The sequence below is a fragment of the Erinaceus europaeus genome, chromosome 7 (genome assembly GCF_950295315.1).
Source record: "Erinaceus europaeus chromosome 7, mEriEur2.1, whole genome shotgun sequence".
NCBI classification, from domain to species: Eukaryota; Metazoa; Chordata; class Mammalia; order Eulipotyphla; family Erinaceidae; genus Erinaceus; species Erinaceus europaeus.
This window is the reverse complement of record NC_080168.1, coordinates 81,433,634-81,453,421: the sequence shown is the minus strand read 5'-3', so window position 1 is coordinate 81,453,421 and position 19,788 is coordinate 81,433,634. Positions and strand designations below refer to the sequence as shown.

The 19,788-nt window shown below is 42.4% G+C and overlaps 1 protein-coding gene across 2 annotated transcripts in view; it reads left to right on the top strand.

Moving 5' to 3' along the window:
* Positions 1–2,087: 2,087 nt before the first annotated feature.
* The window catches only part of RCBTB1 (RCC1 and BTB domain containing protein 1), a 77,882-nt gene continuing 60,181 nt past the window's right edge, over positions 2,088–19,788 (top strand). For both annotated transcript variants that reach the window (XM_060194862.1, XM_060194863.1), the window contains exons 1-2: positions 2,088–2,205; positions 2,606–2,695. The gene's annotated coding sequence lies outside the window, so the exon portion shown is untranslated. The remainder of the gene's footprint in view (positions 2,206–2,605; positions 2,696–19,788) is intronic.

The window sequence follows — 19,788 nt, the reverse complement described above, 5'->3', positions numbered from 1 at the left end:
CTCCATGTAGTCAGGTTCTGGTTTTCTTTATGGAAGGAGAGGACAGTGATTCAGGGTGTTTCAGACAGTGACAAAGAATGAGCAAGTGAAAAGAGTAAAACAATTTAATGAAAATTTAAATAATGTAAAGAAAATAGAGTCATCAAGGAAAACAGGAATTCACTGCATCCAATGCCTAAACTATTAGCTCTTAATTAGCTGAAATGTTTTTCTACTAACAGTTCAAAGGAGGAAAAGTTTGAATATCTGAATATTGCTTGGAGTTGGAATATCTGAATATTGCTTGGAGTTATGCCGAGAAATTTGGACTTTATCCTGTGGAGCCAACAAGGAGTTTTCAGAGAGCTGTATAACATATTATACAAGATGATTGTGGCCTCAATAAATGATAGGCTTCAGCAGCAAGACACCTACTCTCTCCCAACCTCAATTTGTTAGCAGGGGATCCCTGGGGGTATCTACATTTTTTCTATTCTTGCCCCAGGTGGGGAAGTTTCCATTCTTCTTCTTCTAGCGTTTGCCAGGAAGTTTCCATGAAAGGGGCTGATAGGGAGGTTAAGTGGAACTAGAAACTTCAGTAAGTTGAAAGTACACCAATTAGAGAATGAGAAAAAAAAGGGGGGGGGGGTCGGGCGGTAACGCAGTGGGTTAAGCGCAGGTGGCTAAAAGCACAATGACCAGTTGGAGTCCCCTACACCCCACCAGCAGGGGAGTCGCTTCACAAGCGGTGAAGCAGGTCTGTAGGTGTCTTTCTCTTCCTCTCTCTGCCTTCTCTTCCTCTCTCCATTTCTCTCTGTCCTATCCAACAACAACGACAGCAATAGCAACAACGATGGACAACGAAAGGGAAAAAATAGCCTCCAAGAGCAGTGGATTCGTAGGATGTACTCTTTTATAAAAAGTATTTAATTGTCATTATTTTTGGATACAGACAGAGATAATGTTAGGTAAGGGGAAATTGACACCTGCAGCACTGCAGTCCTGAAACTCCCCCCCCTCCCCCCCCCCCCCCCCCGCACTCCCCTGCAGGTGGAGGCCAGGGCTTGAGCCCGGATCCTTGTGCACTGTAATGAATGTGCTCAACCAGGTGTGTCCCCACCTGACCTCAAGAAATGTGCTCTTGATTTGTAAGAAGTCCTCTCCTAGTTTTGACAGCCTGCTTTTGAGGTACCTGTGCCTCACCTCCGTTTTTCTGATTTTGATAGAAATGCCACCTTTCCTGGCACCTGGCCTCACTTAGGTGTTTTTGATCAGAGTGAAAACTATTAGTCCTTTTGAGGCGCCTAGTCCTAGGCAGCGGCAGGCACCTGGCGGTGTTGGAGTGGGCGGGCGTGCCCTGGGGCAGGGAGGGAAATTTCCAGCCTCTTTGCTCCTGGGTCCTCCGGGTGGTTGGTGGCCTCTCCCTAGGGTCAAGCCAGAGCGCGGGGACAGCAGGAGTCAGCCCTCCGAGCAGCCTCTTGTCCCTGTAGAGACAAAGACCTGTGCAATTTTGTCATGGCCAAGTCCCACCGCGACTCCCTATACGGCCTGAAGTCTGGGCTTGGACAGATTTTTTTTGTTGTTGTTGTTTTTAAAGATTTTATTTATTTATTCATGAGAAGACAGGAGAGAAAGAACCGACGTCACTCTGGTACATGTACGGCCAGGGATTGAACTCCGGACCTCATGCTTGAGAGTCCGATGCTTTATCCACCGTGCCACCTCCCGTGGCCACTCGGACGGCTTTAAAATTTTTTTTTTTTAAAAAATTTATTTTTTGTTGCCCTTGTTGTGCTATTGTTGTAGTTATTGTTGATATTATTGTTGTTGGGTAGGACAGAGAGAAATGGAGAGAAAGACACCTTGTCAGACCTGCTTTACGTTTGTGAAGCGACTCCCCTGCAGGTGGGGAGCCGGGAGCTAGAACCGGGATCCTTAAGCCAGCCCTTGCGGCTTTGCGCCACCTGCGCTTAACCTGCAGGGCTACCGCCTGACTCCCTCCCACGGCTTTTATAGCCGCCCTGGACCCACAGCCCTCAGTTTCCCCACCGCGCCGGCGTCAAGGTCACGTGCGGCGGCCAGGGGCACGTGACCTGACCCGGCGCCCCACCCCCGGCTCCTCCCCTCGGGCGGCCAGAGGTGCAGCCCCGCTCCCGCGCGTCTCCAGCGGGCTGAGCCACTGCGGTCCCGGGCGCGCGAACTCGGCTGACAACAGCGGCTTCCCAGGTAGCGCGGGGTGCGGGCCGGGCTCGCGGTGGCCTCCCCTCCCCGCCGCCCTGCTCCTCGTTCCGGCTGCCCGGGCCGGGCCGGCGCTCCCCGCGCCCTGCGCTTCCTCCTCCGGCCGCCCTGCCGTGTCGGGCCGTGGGCCGCTGCGTCGGCGGGTGGGGGCGCCCGGCCGGCACCGTTAGCACCGCGGCTGGGTCTCCCCGAGAGGGCGCGGGGCGGCCGGGCAAAGTTTTCCCCGCGCCCAGTCCTCGCTCTTTGTTGAGCTGCCAGAACGCAGTTTGGTTGTGAGCTCCCGGCCGCTCCCCGTTTCCACTCCGCTCCGCTCCGGGGGCACCAGCCCTGCCCGCTGTCCCGTCTGCCCGACACTCTGGGGCTTTTGCTTCTTCCCCTCCCCCTGCAGGAATGCGCTGAAAGGAGCGAAATGACCTCTTGTCTCGGATGAGCGACATGCTTTGCTTAAGGTGACCGTCCCGACGCCGTCTGCTCGCTCGTAAGTGGCTTTTCCTTCACCTTGATTTGCAGAGGAGTCTGCACCAGGCCTGGATGGCTCTGTTCAACACAGTAGCCTCAGGGATAGATGAACAGTCCTGCTGCCATTGCCTTGGGGGTGGATGTTGTTGTGATTATTTGAGAGGGAATCGGAGTGTCTCAGGCAGAAGTGTGTTGTGGACCAAAAAAGAAACCTCAGAGTAGCCCGTGAGCTGGGAATGCGCCTCCTGGGAGGTGGCCCGGCGCCCAAGGCGGTGGCCACCACTCTCAAGTTTGAGGTCCAGAGTTCAGTTCCTGACTTCATATGTGTCATAGTGGTGTTGTGGTTCTTTTATAAGTATTAAAAAACAAACAAGCAGACAAAAACCAAAGCAAAGTCCTGAGGGGAGTGTACCGTGGGCTTTAAACCTCAGCAATTTTCCAAATGGAGTGATGAGTCTCTTCCTCTGCTAAACTGCTTTCAGGGTAGAGTAGGTATCTCTGTTTTTTGATTATGCTAATATAGAAGTTAACGTGTGAGATATGTATCTTGTAATCCGCTGTTTGGATACCAGTCTACTAATACTCCCCCCTCCCCTCTTCTCTTCTCTTCTCTTCTCTTCTCTTCTCTTCTCTTCTCTTCTCTTCTCACACTGCTCTCAACTCTGGCTAATGGTGGTGCTGGGGATTGAACCTGAGACATGAACCCGAGACATGAAAATTTTTTTTGCATAATGACTATCGACAGGTCTTTTAAAATTTTTTCTTTTTAATATTCATTTATTCCCTTTTGTTGCCCTTGTTTTATTGTTGTAGTTATTATTGTTGTCGTTGTTGTTGGATAGGACAGAGAGAATTGGAGAGAGGAAAGGAAGACTGGGGGGGGGGGAGAAAGAGACGCCTGCAGACCTGCTTCACCACCTGTGAAGCGACTCCCCTGCAGGTGGGGAGCCGGGGGCTCGAACCAGGATCCTTATGGCGGTCCATGCGCTTTGGGCCACCTGCACTTAACCGGCAGTGCTAACCATCCGACTCCCAGACAGTTCTTTATTCTTCTATCCGTTGGCTTCTTAAAGAGTAAGGGCATTAAAAAGGTTTCTTCTGCAGTAATGTGTGTGACTAAGTTCTGAAAACTTAAGAAAATAGGTGCCTGGCTAATTAGCTCATTTGGGTAGCTAAAGCACTTGCTTTGCCATGTATGTGACCCAGGTTCAAGCCTGCATTTAACTACATTGGAGGAAACATCTCCATCCTTCCATCTGAAAATGTTGCCCTGGAGTGGTGAAATTTAAGTGATGACAAACAAAAAAAGTGATGAAAAACAAAGTGTCAAGTTTGTAGCTTTAAAAATTAAAGTTTTTAGATTTGGCCCAGGAGGTGATGCAGTGAATAGGGCTCTGAATTTGGAAACATATTGCCCTGAGTTTGGTACCTGGCATCCCAGAGTGCCAGAGTGATGGTCTGGTGTCCCATCTCTCTCTCTCTCTCTCTCTCTCTCTCGCTCTCTCTGCCTTGTGTTAATAAATAAAATATTTGAAAAACAATTTTTAGAGTAAGCAAGAGCATGGCTCCAGCTTAATTAGCAGCTCAATTTGCTGAAGCTGGGAAGTGTGAGATAGTATCTTCCTGCAGCTGGGGGATTACTCAGTTGGCAGAGCACAGGCTCCACATGCCTGAGGTTTCCTGGTTCAAGCCCTGGCATTGCATATACCAGAGTGGTGCTCTGATGCCTCCCCCTTCACTTCCTCTGTGTCTAGCTACTGTAAAATAAATACAAGTAAGTCTTTAAAAATTGTGTGTGTGTGTGTGTGTATGTATGGGGGAAAAACCTCTGAAAGTCTTAGTGGAGATGATGAAACTGAAGGGAAGTTGAAGAATTTTTGTTACTACTGTTACACTTTTTCTGTGTGTGCTACATTATGTAGTAAGTCATAGCTGGGAAACAAAGTTTATTCCCTCAGGGCATCTGCAATCCAGGTAGGGCACTAGGACACAATTAAAAAAATTTTTTTTTCCTTTATTGGGGAATTAATATTTCACAGTTGACAGTAAATGGAATAGTTTGTACATATGTGACATTTCTCAGTTTTCCATATAACAATACAACTCCCACTAGGACATAATTTTAAACACTGTGTTCAGATATCTCACCTGGTAAAACACACACCATGGTAAAACACACACCTACATGACAGCACCATGCATAGGGGAAGCGTCACAAGTAGTGGAGCAGTGCTCTGGTGTCTTATTTTCTCTTTCTCTCTACTGTGCCTCTCACCCTCTATCTTAAAAAAAAAAAAAAAAATTCCACAGAGGATGATAGATTCATGAATCTTTTTGGTACAAAGCCCCAGAAGAAACCCTGGTGTAAAAACAAACAAAAACAACTAGAAGTATTACATAATACATGTTTTTTTTTTGGGGGAGCATAATACATATTTGTTGAGGAAGGCACAGTATAGTGTGAATAGGCTGAATTTATTCCTGAAATAGACTTGCTGGAGGTCAGTCTAATAATTAGCCTAAATTGTGTATTTCACCCATAAAATAGAATTAATTTGTAAAAATTTCTAGGTACATTAATCCCATGATACAGACCTAAATTTATTTTAAATGAAAGAAAATCAGAGGGGCCGGGCAGTGGTGCACCAGGTTAAGTGCACATAGTACTCATAGTATAAGGATTCTGGTTCCAGCCCTGGGTTCCCCACTTGCAGGTGCACACTTCACAAGCAGTGAAGGTTTGCAGGTGTCCATCTTTTCTCTCTCCTTCTCTGTCACCCCCTTCTCTCAATTTCTCTGTCCTATCCAGTAAAATGGAAAAAAATGGCCTCCAGGAGCAGTGGATTCGTAGTGCCACCACTGAGCCCCAGTGATAACCCTGGAGGCAAAAAAAAAAAAAAAAAAGAAACAAAAAACAAAATTAGAAAACACAAGTTCAAAGAATGTACAACAATAGTTAATATAACAGTCTTAAAATAAGTTAATATTTTGGGGTATAAGTCCTTTTCTCTTTTTTTTTCTCACCACTCGCAAAGCTTTCCCACTGCAGGTGGGGACACGAGCTCTAACCAGTGTCCTTATGCATTATAAAATGTGCTTTCTGGAGCTGGGTGGTAGCGCAGTGGGTTAAGTGCAGGTGGTGCAAAGTGCAAGGACCAGCGTAAGGATCCCAGGTTGAGCCCCCGGCTCTCCACCCACAGGGGAGTCCCTTCACAAGTGGTGAAGCAGGTTTGCAAATGTCTTTCTCTGCCCCTTTCTTGTCTTCCTATCCTCTCTCCATTTCTCTCTGTCCTATCTAACAACTACAACATCAATAACAACAACAACAAAACAAGGGCAACAAAAGGGAATAAATAAATAAATATTTAAATAAAATGTGCTCTCAACTAGGTGTGCCACCACCCAGTCCCTGGCTTTCTCTCTCTTTTTCAATAGAGCATAATTGGTGACCTCAGAATAAAATGTCCCCAAGTGCAATGAGAAATCATTTTACACCCTTTAGGGTGACTATAATGAAGATAGACAAGAATAAATGTTCACGAGGACATAGGGAAGCTGGAACCTTAATAAACTGATGGTGGAAATGAAAAATGCAGACTCAGTGGACTGTCATTAGCCCAGAGAGAAAGAAAAAGATGGGCTCCAGCTTCTGACTCCATTTTTTCCTTCTTGTGTCGTAATGAAAGATTCCCTCCTTTGTGCAGTTTTATCTTACACCTTCCATTTGCTGTTACTTTCTCAGAGCCCCCATTTGTTGTCTTTTTCTTCCTACTCATTTCTACTAGCACTTAAATGTTTTCAAGTCTCTAACATCCATAAAGTAAAAAGTATCACCCAACATATGTTCAAGTCCAGCCCATTTTACAACTGCCATTTTCTTTTCCTTCAATCCAGTTTTCTTGAACACATTGTTTAGGCTTACTGTTTCCTCTTCACCTTTCACATCCTTTTGAATCTGTTGCAGTCTGGCCTTGTCCACCTACAACCTTACAAATTCATTTTAAGTTTGCCAACTATTATTATTAATTTTTTTTTCCCTTTTTCCTGCCACCAGGGTGGATTTTTTTTTTTTTTTGGCTAGGGCTTGGTGCCAGCACTATGAATCCACTGCTTCAAGCAGCCATTTTTCTCTCCCCCTCCATTTTATTATACTTGATAGGACAGAGAAATTGAGAGGGGGGAAAGAGATAGGGAGAGAGAAAGATTGACACCTGTAGACCTGCTTCACCACTTGTGAAGCTACCCCCCCCCCGCCCCCCGCATGTGGGAAACCGGGGCAGCTTGGGTCCTTGTTCATGGTTATGTGTGTACTTTTTTTCTTTTTGTTTTTTGGCCTCCAGGGTTATTGCTGGGGCTCAGTGCCTGTACCACGAATCCACTGCTCCTGGAGGCTATTTTATCCCCTTTTGTTGCCCTTGTTGTTTAATCATTGTTGTGGTTATTATTATTATTGATGTCATTATTGTTGGATAGGAAGAGAGAAATAGAGGAGGGGAAGACGGGGGCGGGGAGAGAAAGACACTTGCAGACCTGCTTCACTACCTGTGAAGCAACTCCCCTGCAGGTGGGGAGCCGGGGGTTCGAACAGGGATCCTTACGTTTGTCCTTGCGCTTCTTGCCACGTGCACTTAACCCAGCCAGCTTCACTACCTCCCGATCCTGCTATGTGTGTGCTTAATGGGGTGTACCAATACTCATCCCCCACCAGTAATTATTAAATCTAGTGGATATTCCCAGCCCTTAACCTTGGTTGGCTCTCAGCAGCATTGGACACTGCCACTTCAGTGTGATGTTCATGTCCCTAGACTTCTGTGATGCTTTATCCAAGTTTTCTTTTTACTCCATGGTTTCTTCTTTGTAGTATTTGTTGTCCCCTTGCTGTTGATATTTCTTTCTTTTTTTTGTTAATATACATAATATCTTTATTAAAATTTATTGTATTTTCCAAGACAGCACAAATAAATAAGGAGAGTGGCATTCTTTTACATTTTTGAGAATTTTTCTTTTGGTCTGGCTTAATAGAAAACAGCTGGCTTTCCATATTTGTTTCTGCTTCAATCTGTTGCTGTATGGCACATACCATAGGCTCTGAAAAACTGCATTTTATGCTTATGAAAACAGTCTTGCTTTCCCAGAGTTGTGAGTGATTCAGAGCACTGCACCCTGATACCCACCAAAAGCTCTTGAACCACACTTTAGAAAATCACTATCCAAACACAAGAACAGTATGTGTTATGGAGGGAAAAAGCCAGAATTTACTAGTTAGTAATGATGACGGTAATACCAATGATGACATCAATAGCTTGTATTTATCTATTGGGTACTTACTGTGTGCTTATTTCTTTTTTTATAATTTATTTCTTTATTGGGGAATTAATGTTTTACCTTCAACAGTAAATACAATAGTTTGTACATGCATAACATTCCCCAGATTCCCATTTAACAATACAACCCCCACTATGTCATTCATCATCCTTCATGGACCTGTATTCTCCTCACCCACCCACCCCAGAGTCTTTTACTTTGGTGCAATACGCCAATTCCATTTCAGGTTCTATTTGTGCTTTCTTTTCTAATCTTGTTTTTCAACTTCGGCCTGAGAGTGAGATCATCCCATATTCATGCTTCTGTTTCTGACTTATTTCACTCAACGTGATTTTTTCAAGGTCCATCCAAGATCGGCTGAAAACGGTGAAGTCACCATTTTTTACAGCTGAGTAGTATTCCATTGTGTATATATACCACAACTTCCTCAGCCACTCATCTGTTGTTGGGCACCTGGGTTTCTTCCAGGTTTTGGCTATTACAAATTGTGCTGCCAAGAACATATGTGTACACAGGTCTTTTTGGATGGATATGTTGGGTTCCTTAGGATATATCCCCAGGAGAGGAATTGCAGGGTCATAGGGCATTTCTAGCCTTCTGAGAGTTCTCCACAGAGGTTGGACCAATTTACATTCCCACCAGCAGTGTAGGAGGGTTCCTTTGACCCCACACCCTCTCCAGCATTTGCTGCTGTTACCTTTTCTGATGTATGACATTCTCACAGGAGTGAAGTGGTATCTCATTGTCTTTATTTGCATTTCTCTGACAGAGACTTGGAGCATTTTTTCATGTATTTCTCGGCCTTTTGGATCTCTTCTGTGGTGAATATTCTGTCCAAGTCCTCCCCCCATTTTTGGATGGGGTTATTTGTTGTCTTGTTGTTGAGTCTGGCAAGCTCTTTATAAATGTTGGTTATTAAACTCTTATCTGATGTATGGCATGTAAAGATCTTCTCCCATTCTGTGAGGGGTCTCTTGGTTTGGGTAGTGGTTTTTTTTTTTGCTGTGAAGAAGCTTTTTAATTTGATGTAGTCCCATAGGATTATACTTACCTTAGTCTTCTTTGTAATTGGATTCATTTCATTGAAAATGTCTTTAAAATTTATGTGGAAAAGAGTTCTGCCAATATTTTCCTCTAAGTATTTGATAGTTTGTGGTCTAACATCCAAGTCCTTGATCCACTTGGAATTTACTTTTGTATTTGGTGAAATACAGTGATTCAGTTTCATTCTTCTGCATGTTTCAACCCATTGTTTGCAACACCATTTGTTGAAGAGACTCTGCTTTCCCCATTGAATAGTCTGGGCCCCTTTGTCAAAGATTAGATGTCCATAGGTGTGGGGCCTCATTTCTGGGCTCTCAATTCTATTCCACTGGTCAGTGTGTCTGTTCATGTTCCAGTACCAAGCAGTTTTGATGACAATGGCCCTATAATACAGTCTGAGATCTGGGAGTGTGATGCCTCCAGTTCTGTTCTTTTTTCTCAAGATTGTTTTGGCAATTCTAGGTCTTTTCTGGTTCCAGATAAACATTTGTAGCATTTTTTCTATTCTCCTAAAAATGTGCTTGGGATCTTGATGGGGATAGCATTAAATTTGTACATGGCTCTGGGTAGTATATTCATTTTGATGATGTTAGTTCTTCCAACCCATGAACATGGAATATCTTTCCACTTCTTTGTGTCTTTTTCAATTTCTTTGAGTAGTGACTCATAATTTTCAGTATACAAGTCTTTCACTTCTTTGGCTAGGTTTACTCCTAGATATTTTATTGTTTTTGTTGCTATAGTAAAAGGAATTGATTTCTGGATTTCAATTTCTTCTAACTTAGTGTTTGCATAGAGGAATGCCACTGACTTTTGAATGTTAATTTTATAGCCTGACACATTACTGTATTGCCTGATGATTTCCAAAAGCTTCTTGCTGGATTCCTTAGGTTTTTCCATGTATACAATCATGTCATCTGCAAATAAGGAGAGTTTGACTTCTTCTCTTCCAATCTGTATGCCTTCAATTCCTTGCTCCTGCCTGATTGCTATGGCAAGAACTTCCAACACTATGTTGAATAGTAATGGTGATAGTGGGCAGCCCTGTCTAGTACCTGATCTGAGTGGAAATGCTTCCAGTTGTTCACCATTGAGTATGATGTTGGCTGTAGGTTTGCTATATATAGACTCCACTATCTTCAGGAATTTTCCATCTATTCCCATTTTTTGTAGTGTTTTGATCATAAAGGGATGTTGTATTTTGTCAAAGACTTTCTCTGCATCTATTGATATGACCATGTGGTTTTTGGTCTTGCTTTTGTTGATGTGGTGGATCACATTGATTGATTTACTTATATTAAACCAACCTTGCATGCCTGGGATAAACCCCACTTGGTCATGATGAACAATCTTTTTGATATACTGCTGTATCCGGTTGGCTAGAATTTTGTTCAATATTTTCGCATCTATGTTCATCAGAGATACTGGTCTGTAGTTTTCTTTTTTGGTTGTGTCCCTGTCTGCTTTTGGTATCAGGGTGATGTTGGCTTCATAGAAGCTGGCAGGGAGTATTCGAGTGTCTTCAATCTTCTGGAAGACTTTTAAAAGTAGAGGTATTAGTTCTTCTTTGAAGGTTTTGTAGAATTCATTTGTAAAACCATCTGGTCCAGGACTTTTATTCTTGGGAAGGTTTTTGATAACTGTTTGAATTTCATTAGCTGTGATGGGCCTGTTCATGTTATCCACTTCCTCTTGACTTAGTTTTGGAAGTTGGTAGGTATCTAGGAAATCGTCCATTTCTTCCAGGTTCTCTAGCTTTGTGGCATATAGTTGTTCATAGAAGCCTCGCATGATATGTTGAATTTCTGCAGTGTCTGTTGTGATATCTCCTCTTTCATTTACTATCTGATTTATTTGGGTCTTCTCTGTTTTTTGTTTTGTGAGTCTGGCTAAAGGTTTGTCGATTTTGTTTACTCTTTCGAAGAACCAACATTTACTTTCATTGATCTTTTGTATGGTTTTCCTATTCTCAATGTTATTTATTTCTGCCCTAACTTTAGTGATTTCTGTCCTTCTGGTTGCTTTAGGATTCCTTTGTTCTTCTTTTTCTAGGTCTTTAAGATGTGCAGTCAGGCTGTTTATTAGTGCTTTTTCTTGTTTCCTAATGTGTGCTTGTATAGCTATGAACTTCCCTCTTAGGACAGCTTTAGCTGTGTCCCAAATATTTTGATAGCTTGTGTCTTCATTTTCATTGAACTCTCAAAACATTTTGATTTCTTCCTTGATTTCCTCTTTGACCAGAAGTTGTTAAGAAGTGTACTGTTGAGCTTCCACATTTTTGCACTGTTACTAATCTTTTGTTGATTGTTAAGATTGTTAAGTGTTAGTTTAATTCCACTGTGGTCTGAGAAGATGCTTGGGATGATTTCAGTGCTCTTGAATTGGCTGATGCTGTCTTTGTGGCCTAACATATGGTCTGTCCTTGAGAATGACCTATGTGGATTTGAGTACAATGTGTATTCCAGTTTTTTGGGATGAATGACTCTGAAAATGTCCAATAGTTCTAGTTTATCTATCTCTTCATTTAGCTCCCTTATGTCTTTATTGATTTTCTGCCTGGATGATCTGTCACGTTGAGAGAGTGGGGTGTTGAAGTCCCCTACTATGATTGTGTTACTGTTAATATATTGCTGTAGCTCTTTCAGTAGAAGTTTGATGTATTTAGATGGCTTCTCATTGGGTGCATAGATGTTAATAATTGTTAAGTCCTCTTGATTGACTGATCCTCTGAGCATTAAGTAGTGTCCATTCCTATCTTTTTTAATCTTATCTATTTTAAAGTCTATCATGTCAGATATGAGAATAGCTGTTCCTGCCCTTTTTTTGTGGGCCATTGGCTTGTATGATAGTTTTCCATCCTTTCACTTTAAGTCTGTGTTTGTCTTGTTGAGTTAGGTGGGTTTCCTGTAGACAACAAATTGTTGGGTTGTGTTTTCTGATCCATCTTCCTACTCTGTATCTTTTAATAGGTGAATTCAGGCCATTGACATTTATTGATATCAAAGACTGAAGATATTTTAACGCCATTCTTGTAGAGTTTTAGAGTGTTTTGATATATGTTCTATTTGTGGTGGTCTGGTTGTTTATAGGAGACCTTTCAGAACTTCTTTCAGGGCAGGATTGGTGATGGTTGCTTCCCTCAACTGTTGCTTGTCTGAGAAGGTTTTGATGCCTCCATCTAGTCTGAATGACAGTCTAGCAGGATATAGTATTCTTGGCTGAAAGCCTTTCTCATTGAGCACTCGATAGATATCTTGCCATTCTCTTCTGGCCTGTAGTGTTTGTATGGAGAAGTCTGCTGCTAATCTTACGGGTTTTCCTTTGTAGGTGACTCTTTGTTTTTCTCTTGCAGCCTTGAGGATCCTTTCTTTATCCTTATTCCTTTCCATTCTAAGTATGACATGTCTTGGTGTCTTTAGGTCTGGATTAAGTCTGTTTGGGACCCTCTGGGCTTCTTGAATCTTTATGTCTTTGGTGTTGTCTAGACTAGAGAAATTTTCAGCTATTATGGCCTGGTGAATGCTTTCTTCCTCTCCTTCTCTTTCTTCCTCTGGAATGCCAATAATGCGTATATTGTTTCTTTTGAAGTCATCCTATAGGACTCTGTTGTTGTTTTCAATCTCTTTAATCTCTTTTTGAGATCTCTTACTTCTTTTTTAATTGTCTCTAATTCATCTTCAATCTTGCCAATTCTGTCTTCAGCCTCATAGATTCTATTCTCTCTTCCCTCTACTGCTTTCTGGAGTTCATCTATTTTGTTGCCCTGCTCTGATACTGTTTTAGCTTGTTCAGCTAGTTGCATTCTTAGCTCAGCGATTTCAGCTTTCAGCTCTCTAATAACCCTGAGATAATTAGAATTTTCTTCCATATTCTCATTTGTTGTTCCTGCATTTCTGATTACAATTTTTTCAAATTCTTTACTCACTCCTGTTATTATTTCCTTAGCTAATGTTTGGATGTTGAACTTATTATTTTATGCTTCACCCTCTGGAGGACTTTTAGCTGGACTCTTGTCTTGGTTCGAGTCTCCAATATTTTTTCTTGTTGTTTTAACCATTTTATATATTATGTTATGAGTTCCCTTTTCAGTACTTTTCAAATTATTGATTACTATTGCCTGGATTGACTTGTGTCTAAGTAAGTTAAATAAAGGGTTTACACTGGTGGAAGGTAACAGTTTTTTCAATCCCTGAGTTGGAGCTCAGTGGTTTAAAGCCTCTTTTTTTTTTTTTTTTTCTTCCCTGTAGGCTATGGGAGCCTGAGGGCTTTTAAACTATCTATAGGCTTCTCAGCTTAATCACTGACTCCTGACCAAGAGATAAAGCAGGGGGTGGCAGAGATAATTCAGTGGTTATGCACAGAGACTTTCACAGCCCCTCAGCTATGCCACCGAGGTATAGGTCTTCTCCTGAGTTTCCCCGGTTAGATCTCTGTCCCCTTGTGTCCCTCCCTGCCACTGCTCCAGACTCTGAGGGTAGTAGCAATGGAGACTCAGAGTTGCACTTGGTGAGTCTCTGGGGAGTCCTCTCCTCCCTTAAGCTGTCCCCTTGTTGGTGGAGCAAACTGGAGGTGGTGTCTCAACTAATAACCTGCTGAACTGTTAGTAGTCACTTAATCTCTCCTTAGGCTCCTGTCTCCTCTCTGTCACCAGCCACATGTGTTTGTACTCACGGGTGGTTTACTGGGTTCCTGTGGTCATTCTAGGCCTGTCTTGTTTCGGTACGGGTGGTCTCCTTTGTTATTCCTAGTTGATCCGGGAGAGGAGAGGAGAGGAGACACTGTTAATATTTCTTAGAATTCTTCCCAAGTTCCTTTTTTGGATGGAGAAAGAACTTGATAGGGAAGGGGGAGACGGGGAGAGATACCTGCAGCACTGCTTCACTGCTTGTGAAGCTTTCTCCTACAGGTGGGGACTGAGAGCTTGAACCCAGATCCTTGTGAATTTTAGTGTGCATGCTCAACCATTAAAAAAAAAATGTTTAGAGTGGTGGTCTGGGAGGTGGCGCAGTGGATAAAACATTGTCTGGTTCTTTCTCTCCTATCTTTTTCATTAATAAATAAATACGATCTTTAAAAAATGTTGAGTATGGTAACAGAGGTAGCTCAATGGATAGTGTTGGACTCTTTGTTTTTTTTTTTAAAGATTTAAAAAAAATATTTATTCCCTTTGTTGTTTTATTGTTGTAATTATTATTGCTGCTGTTGTTGGATAGGACAGAGAGAAATGGAGAGAAGGGGAGAGAAAGACAGATACCTGTAGACCTGCTTCACCGCCTGAAGGGTTTACTCCCCTGTAGGTGGGGAGGAGGCTCAAACCAGAATCCTTATGCTTTGCGCCCCCTGTGCTTAACCGGCTGTGCTATCGCCTGACTCCCAAAGTGCTGGACCTGAGTCCTGAAGTCCTGAGTTGGATCCCTGGCATCACATGTACCAGACTGATGTTCTGGTTTCTCTCTCAGCAAAATTTATTTTTACCTTCAGGGTTACCACTTTGGCTCAGTGCCTAAATGACTGCTTTTCCTAGTAGGCTGTTTGTTTTATGGTAGAGGGTGAGAGACAGGGAAGCCTATAGCACTGCTCCCCTGCTCATGAAGCTTCTCTCCCTGCATGTGGGAATGAGGGGCCTTGAACTCTTGTTGTATTGCATGGTGATATATGCTTTATCAGTGCGCCACCATCTAACTCCGTAAATAAGTTGTTTTTTAAAAAATTTTTTATATTTATTTTATTTATTTATTCCCTTTTGTTGCCCTTGTTGTTTTATTGTTGTAGTTATTGTTGTTGTTGTTGGGTAGGACAGAGAGAAATGGAGAGAGGAGGGGAAGACAGAGAGGAGGAGAGAAAGATAGACACCTGCAGATCTGCTTCACCGCCTGTGAAGCGACTCCCCTGCAGGTGGGGAGCCGGGGTTCGAACCGAGATCCTTATGCTGGTCCTTGTGCTTTGCGCCACCTGCGCTTAACCTGCTGCGCTACAGCCCGACTCCCCATAAATAAATTTTTAAAAAAAATGTTGAGACTGGGGCCCAGATGGTGGTGCACCTGGTTAAGCACACACATTACAGTGCACAAGGACCTGGGTTCAAGTCCCTGGTCCCTACCTGCAAGGGGAAAGCTTTGCAGGTGGTGAAGTAGTGTTGTAGGTGTCTGTCTGCCTCTCTGCCTCTCTATCACCCTCACCCCTCTAGATTTCTGGCTGTTTCTATCAAAAAACAAAATAAAGATAATTTTTTTTTTAATTTTTTAATTTTTATTTTTTTTATTTTTTATTTTTTTATTTAAGAAAGGATTAATTAACAAAACCATAGGGTAGGAGGGGTACAACTCCACACAATTCCCACCGCCCAATCTCCATATCCCACCCCCTCCCCCGATAGCTTTCCCATTCTCTATCCCTCTGGGAGCATGGACCCAGGGTCATTGTGGGTTGCAGAAGGTAGAAGGTCTGGCTTCTGTAATTGCTTCCCCGCTGAACATGGGCGTTGACTGGTCGGTCCATACTCCCAGTCTGCCTCTCTCTTTCCCTAGTAGGGTGGGTCTCTGGGGAAGCTGAGCTCCAGGACATATTGGTGGGGTCTTCAATCCAGGGAAGTCTGGCTGGCATCCTGATGACACCTGGAACCTGGTGACTGAAAAGAGAGTTAACATACAAAGCCAAACAAATTGTTGAGCAATCATGGACCCAAAGCTTGGAAAAGTGGAGAGGAAGTATTAGGGAGGTATTCACTGCAAACTCTAGTGTACTTCTGCTTTCTTACTTTGGTGCCATACTCCAAACTCAGTCAGTTTCTGCTTTGCGTTTCTACTTCTTCTTCTTTTTTTTTTTTACATGCATAACATTCCCCAGATTCCCATTTAACAATACAACCCCCACTATTTCATTCATCATTTTTCATGGACCTGTATTCTCCCCACCCACCCACCCACCCCAGAGTCTTTTACTTTGGTGTAATACTCCAATTCCATTTCAGGTTCGACTTGTGTTTTCCTTTCTAATCTTGTTTTTAAAAAATGTTGAGACTGGGGAGTTGGGCGGTAGCGCGTGCAGCAGGTTGAGCGCATGTGGTGCAAAGAGCAAGGACCAGTGCAAGAATCCCAGTTCGAGCCCCAGCTCCCTCACTAGCAGGGGAATTGCTTCACAGATGGTGAAACAGGTCTGCAGGTGTCTTTCTCTCCCCCTCCTCTCTCCATTTCTCTCTGTCCTACCTAATGACGATATCAATAACAACAACAATAATAACTACAACAACAACAAAAACAAGGGCAACAAAAGGGAAAATAAATAAGAAAAAAAACTAAAAAATAAAAATGTTGAGACTGATGCTATTTTGCAGAGTTGTATTTGGAAGAATGCATTTGGTGTCTAAATCAGACAGAATATTTATTCAACCTCAAAAAACCCGTTAGAATAAGTGTGAAAGAAATTAAGAGTAACATTTGACTATTGTAACTTTATTTAAATCATTTTTGCTGTGGAGATATACAGAGATGTATAACATAGTTGTAAAGTTATATCCTAAAAGTTTACTCCAAACCTTGGAATTCTATTTGAAAGCTTTATTAGAATTGAACTATAGTGCTTTTTTTTTCTTAATTTTTTAAATATTTATTTGCCCTTTTGTTGCCCTTGTTGTTTTTCATCGTTGTTGGAGTTATTATTGTTGTCATTGATGAACTATAGTGCTTTTAAAAAGTAGAGAAAGGGGGTTGGGCGGTAGCGCAGTGGGTTATGTGCACATGGCGCGAAGCACAAGGACTGGCATGAGGATCTGGGTTCAGAGATCCGTCTCCCCACCTGCAGGGGGGGTCACTTCACAAATGGTGAAGCAGGTCTGCAGGTGTCTCTTTCTCTCCCTTCTCTATCTCCCCTTCTCTCTCAATTTCTTTCTGTCCTATCCAACAAAAGCAATGACAATAACAAGGGCAACAAAATGGAAAAAAATGGCCTCCAGAATCAGTGGATTTGTAGTGTAGGCACCAAGCCCCTGCAATAGCCCTGGAGGCCAAAAAAAAAAAAAAAAAAGTCCTGGTTCAAGAAAAAAGTTCCAGTTCAAGTGACTGACTCCCCATCTGTAGGGGGTTGCTTCACAAGCGGTGAAGCAAGGCTGCAGGTGTCTATCTTTCCCTCTCCCTATCTCCCCCTCCTATCAATTTCTCTGTCCTATCCAAAAGATCGAAAAAATAAAAAGTAGAGAAAGAGGGTCACACCCTTAAATCTTTTGTGCTCCAGTGGAAACTTCCATTGCTGAAACAGGAAAAAGGCTTGGAAAAAACACTTGTTCTTGCAGGAAACTGAATGTTCTTCAGTGAAGAAATGCTGATGTTTTATCTGTTAATACTGAGAATTTAATTTCTGGGATTTTTGGTAACAATTTTCTATGATATGTAATCCTATGTAGTTGTAATTGTTATGTACATACTCTTATTCTATTTGTATGTTAGCACTCATCACATATGTTTGCATGGCATAGCCCATTGATTGCTCTTTGTTCCACTTAGATTTTATTGCAGGTTTCTGCTTACTAGGCACATACGTTATTAAACTCCTCAGAGGCAGGGCCCATAATTGCTTGTTATGATTTCTCTTAGCATTCTTGGTATGTGGGACTGTTATCTAAGGAAGAATTCATATAAGCTATTTGTTTACATCATCATACAAAAGTGCTTTTAAATATTCTTAGATGTTACCAAACTTAATAATTGAAATAATCACCTGTCTAATTTATGAAAATCGAGAAGTATTAAAAGTGCTTATGTGAGTCCTTTATTATTTTTATTTAGTTTTTATTTATTAAAAATTTTATTTATAAAAAGGAAACACTGACAGAAACCATAGGATAAGAGGGGCACAACTCCACACAGTTCTGACCACCAGAACTCTGTATCCCATCCCCTCCCGATAGCTTTCTTATTCTTTTTTTTTTTAAATTGTAGTTGTTGTTGTTATTGATGTTGTCTTTGTTGGATAGAACAGAGAGAAATAGAGAGGGGAGGGAAGACAGGGAGGGGGGGAGAAAGACAGACACCTGCAGACCTGCTTCACCACCTGTGAAGCAACCCCCCCTGCAGGTGAGGAGCCGGGGTCTCAGACCTGGATCCTTAAGCTGGTCCTTGCACTTCGCACCACATGCGCTTAATCCTCTGCGCTACCTCATGACCCCCAGCTTTCTTGTTCTTTAATCCTCTGGGAGCATGGACCCAGGGTCATTATGGGGTGCAGAAGGTGGAAGGTCTGGCTTCTGTAATTGCTTCCCCATTGAACATGGGCTTTGGCAGGTTGATCCATACTCCCAGCCTGTCTCTCTCTTTCCCTAGTGGGGTGGGGCTCTGGGGAAGCAGGGCTCCAGGACACATTGATGGGGTTGTCTGTCCAGGGAAGTCCGGTTGGCATCATGTTAGCATCTGGAACCTGGTGGCTGAAAAAAGAGTTAACATAAAGCCAAACAAATTGTTGACTAATCATGACCCTAAAGGTTAGAATGGTTCCAATGATGAGTTGGAGGTCTCAGTTTTGTATTTAGCTAGTAGGCCTATTTTAGTTATATTCCAAAGGGCCCATGACTATACTAGTTTTTTTGTTTTTGTTTTTGTTTTTCATGACCACAGAATGTGAGATCAGATCTACAGGGATGCAGAGGTCATATAGGCTCCTAAGCTGAATATGGACCCCAGATCACATCAAATTGATGGGGTTTACGGTCAACAATATTGATATACCTTTCCCATATTGGGGAGCTACTCTCTTCCCTGAACCAGCTTTGTGTTCCTTTTTCCAGCCATGACATCATCTCCCCAGACAATAACTTGGTTCCACCTGCATATCAGATGTCAGGCTCAGAAAAAAAAAACAAAACACTTTTTTCATGTTTCTTTAAAATTTTTTTAATTTAATTTCTTTATTGGGGAATTAATGTTTTACATTCAATAGTAAATACAATAGTTTGTATATGCATAACATTCTCCAGTTTCCCATATAACAATACAACCCCCACTAGGTCCTCTATCATCCTTCATGGACCTGTATTCTCCACACCCACCCACCCCAGAGTCTTTTACTTTGGTGCGATATGCCAATTCCATTTCAGGTTCTACTTGTGTTTTCTTTTCTGATCTTGTTTTTCAACTTCTGCCTGAGAGTGAGATCATCCCATATTCATCCTTCTGTTTCTGACTTATTTCACCTAATATGAAATTTCTTTTAAATTTATTTAGTTAATTTTCCCTCCAAGCTTATCACTGCAGCTCAGTGCTAGCACTAAAAATTAGTGGCTCCTGGCAGCCATTTTTTTTTTTTTTAAATTTTTTGATAGGATAGAAGTTGGGGGGGGCAGTCGGGTGGTACCACAGCGAGTTAAGCGCAGATGGCGCAAAGCTCAAGGACAGGTGGAAGGATCCCGGTTCAAATCTTGGCTCCCCACCTGCAGGAGAGTCGCTTCACAGGTGGTGAAGCATTTCTGCAGATGTCTTGTCTTTCTCTCTCCCTCTCTTTCTTCCCCATCTCTCTCCATTTCTCTCTTGTCCTATCCAACAACGAATGACATCAACAATAACAACAATAATAAAAAACAAGGTCAACAAATGGGAAAATAAATAATAATAATAAAACATTAAAAAAAGTTGAGAGAGGAAAGGAAGACACTTTCAGACCTGCTTCACTGCTTGTGAAGTATCCCACTGCTAGTGGGGATTGAGGGCCCCAATTTATTTTTACCAGAACACTGCTTAGCTTAGGCGTGTGGTGTTG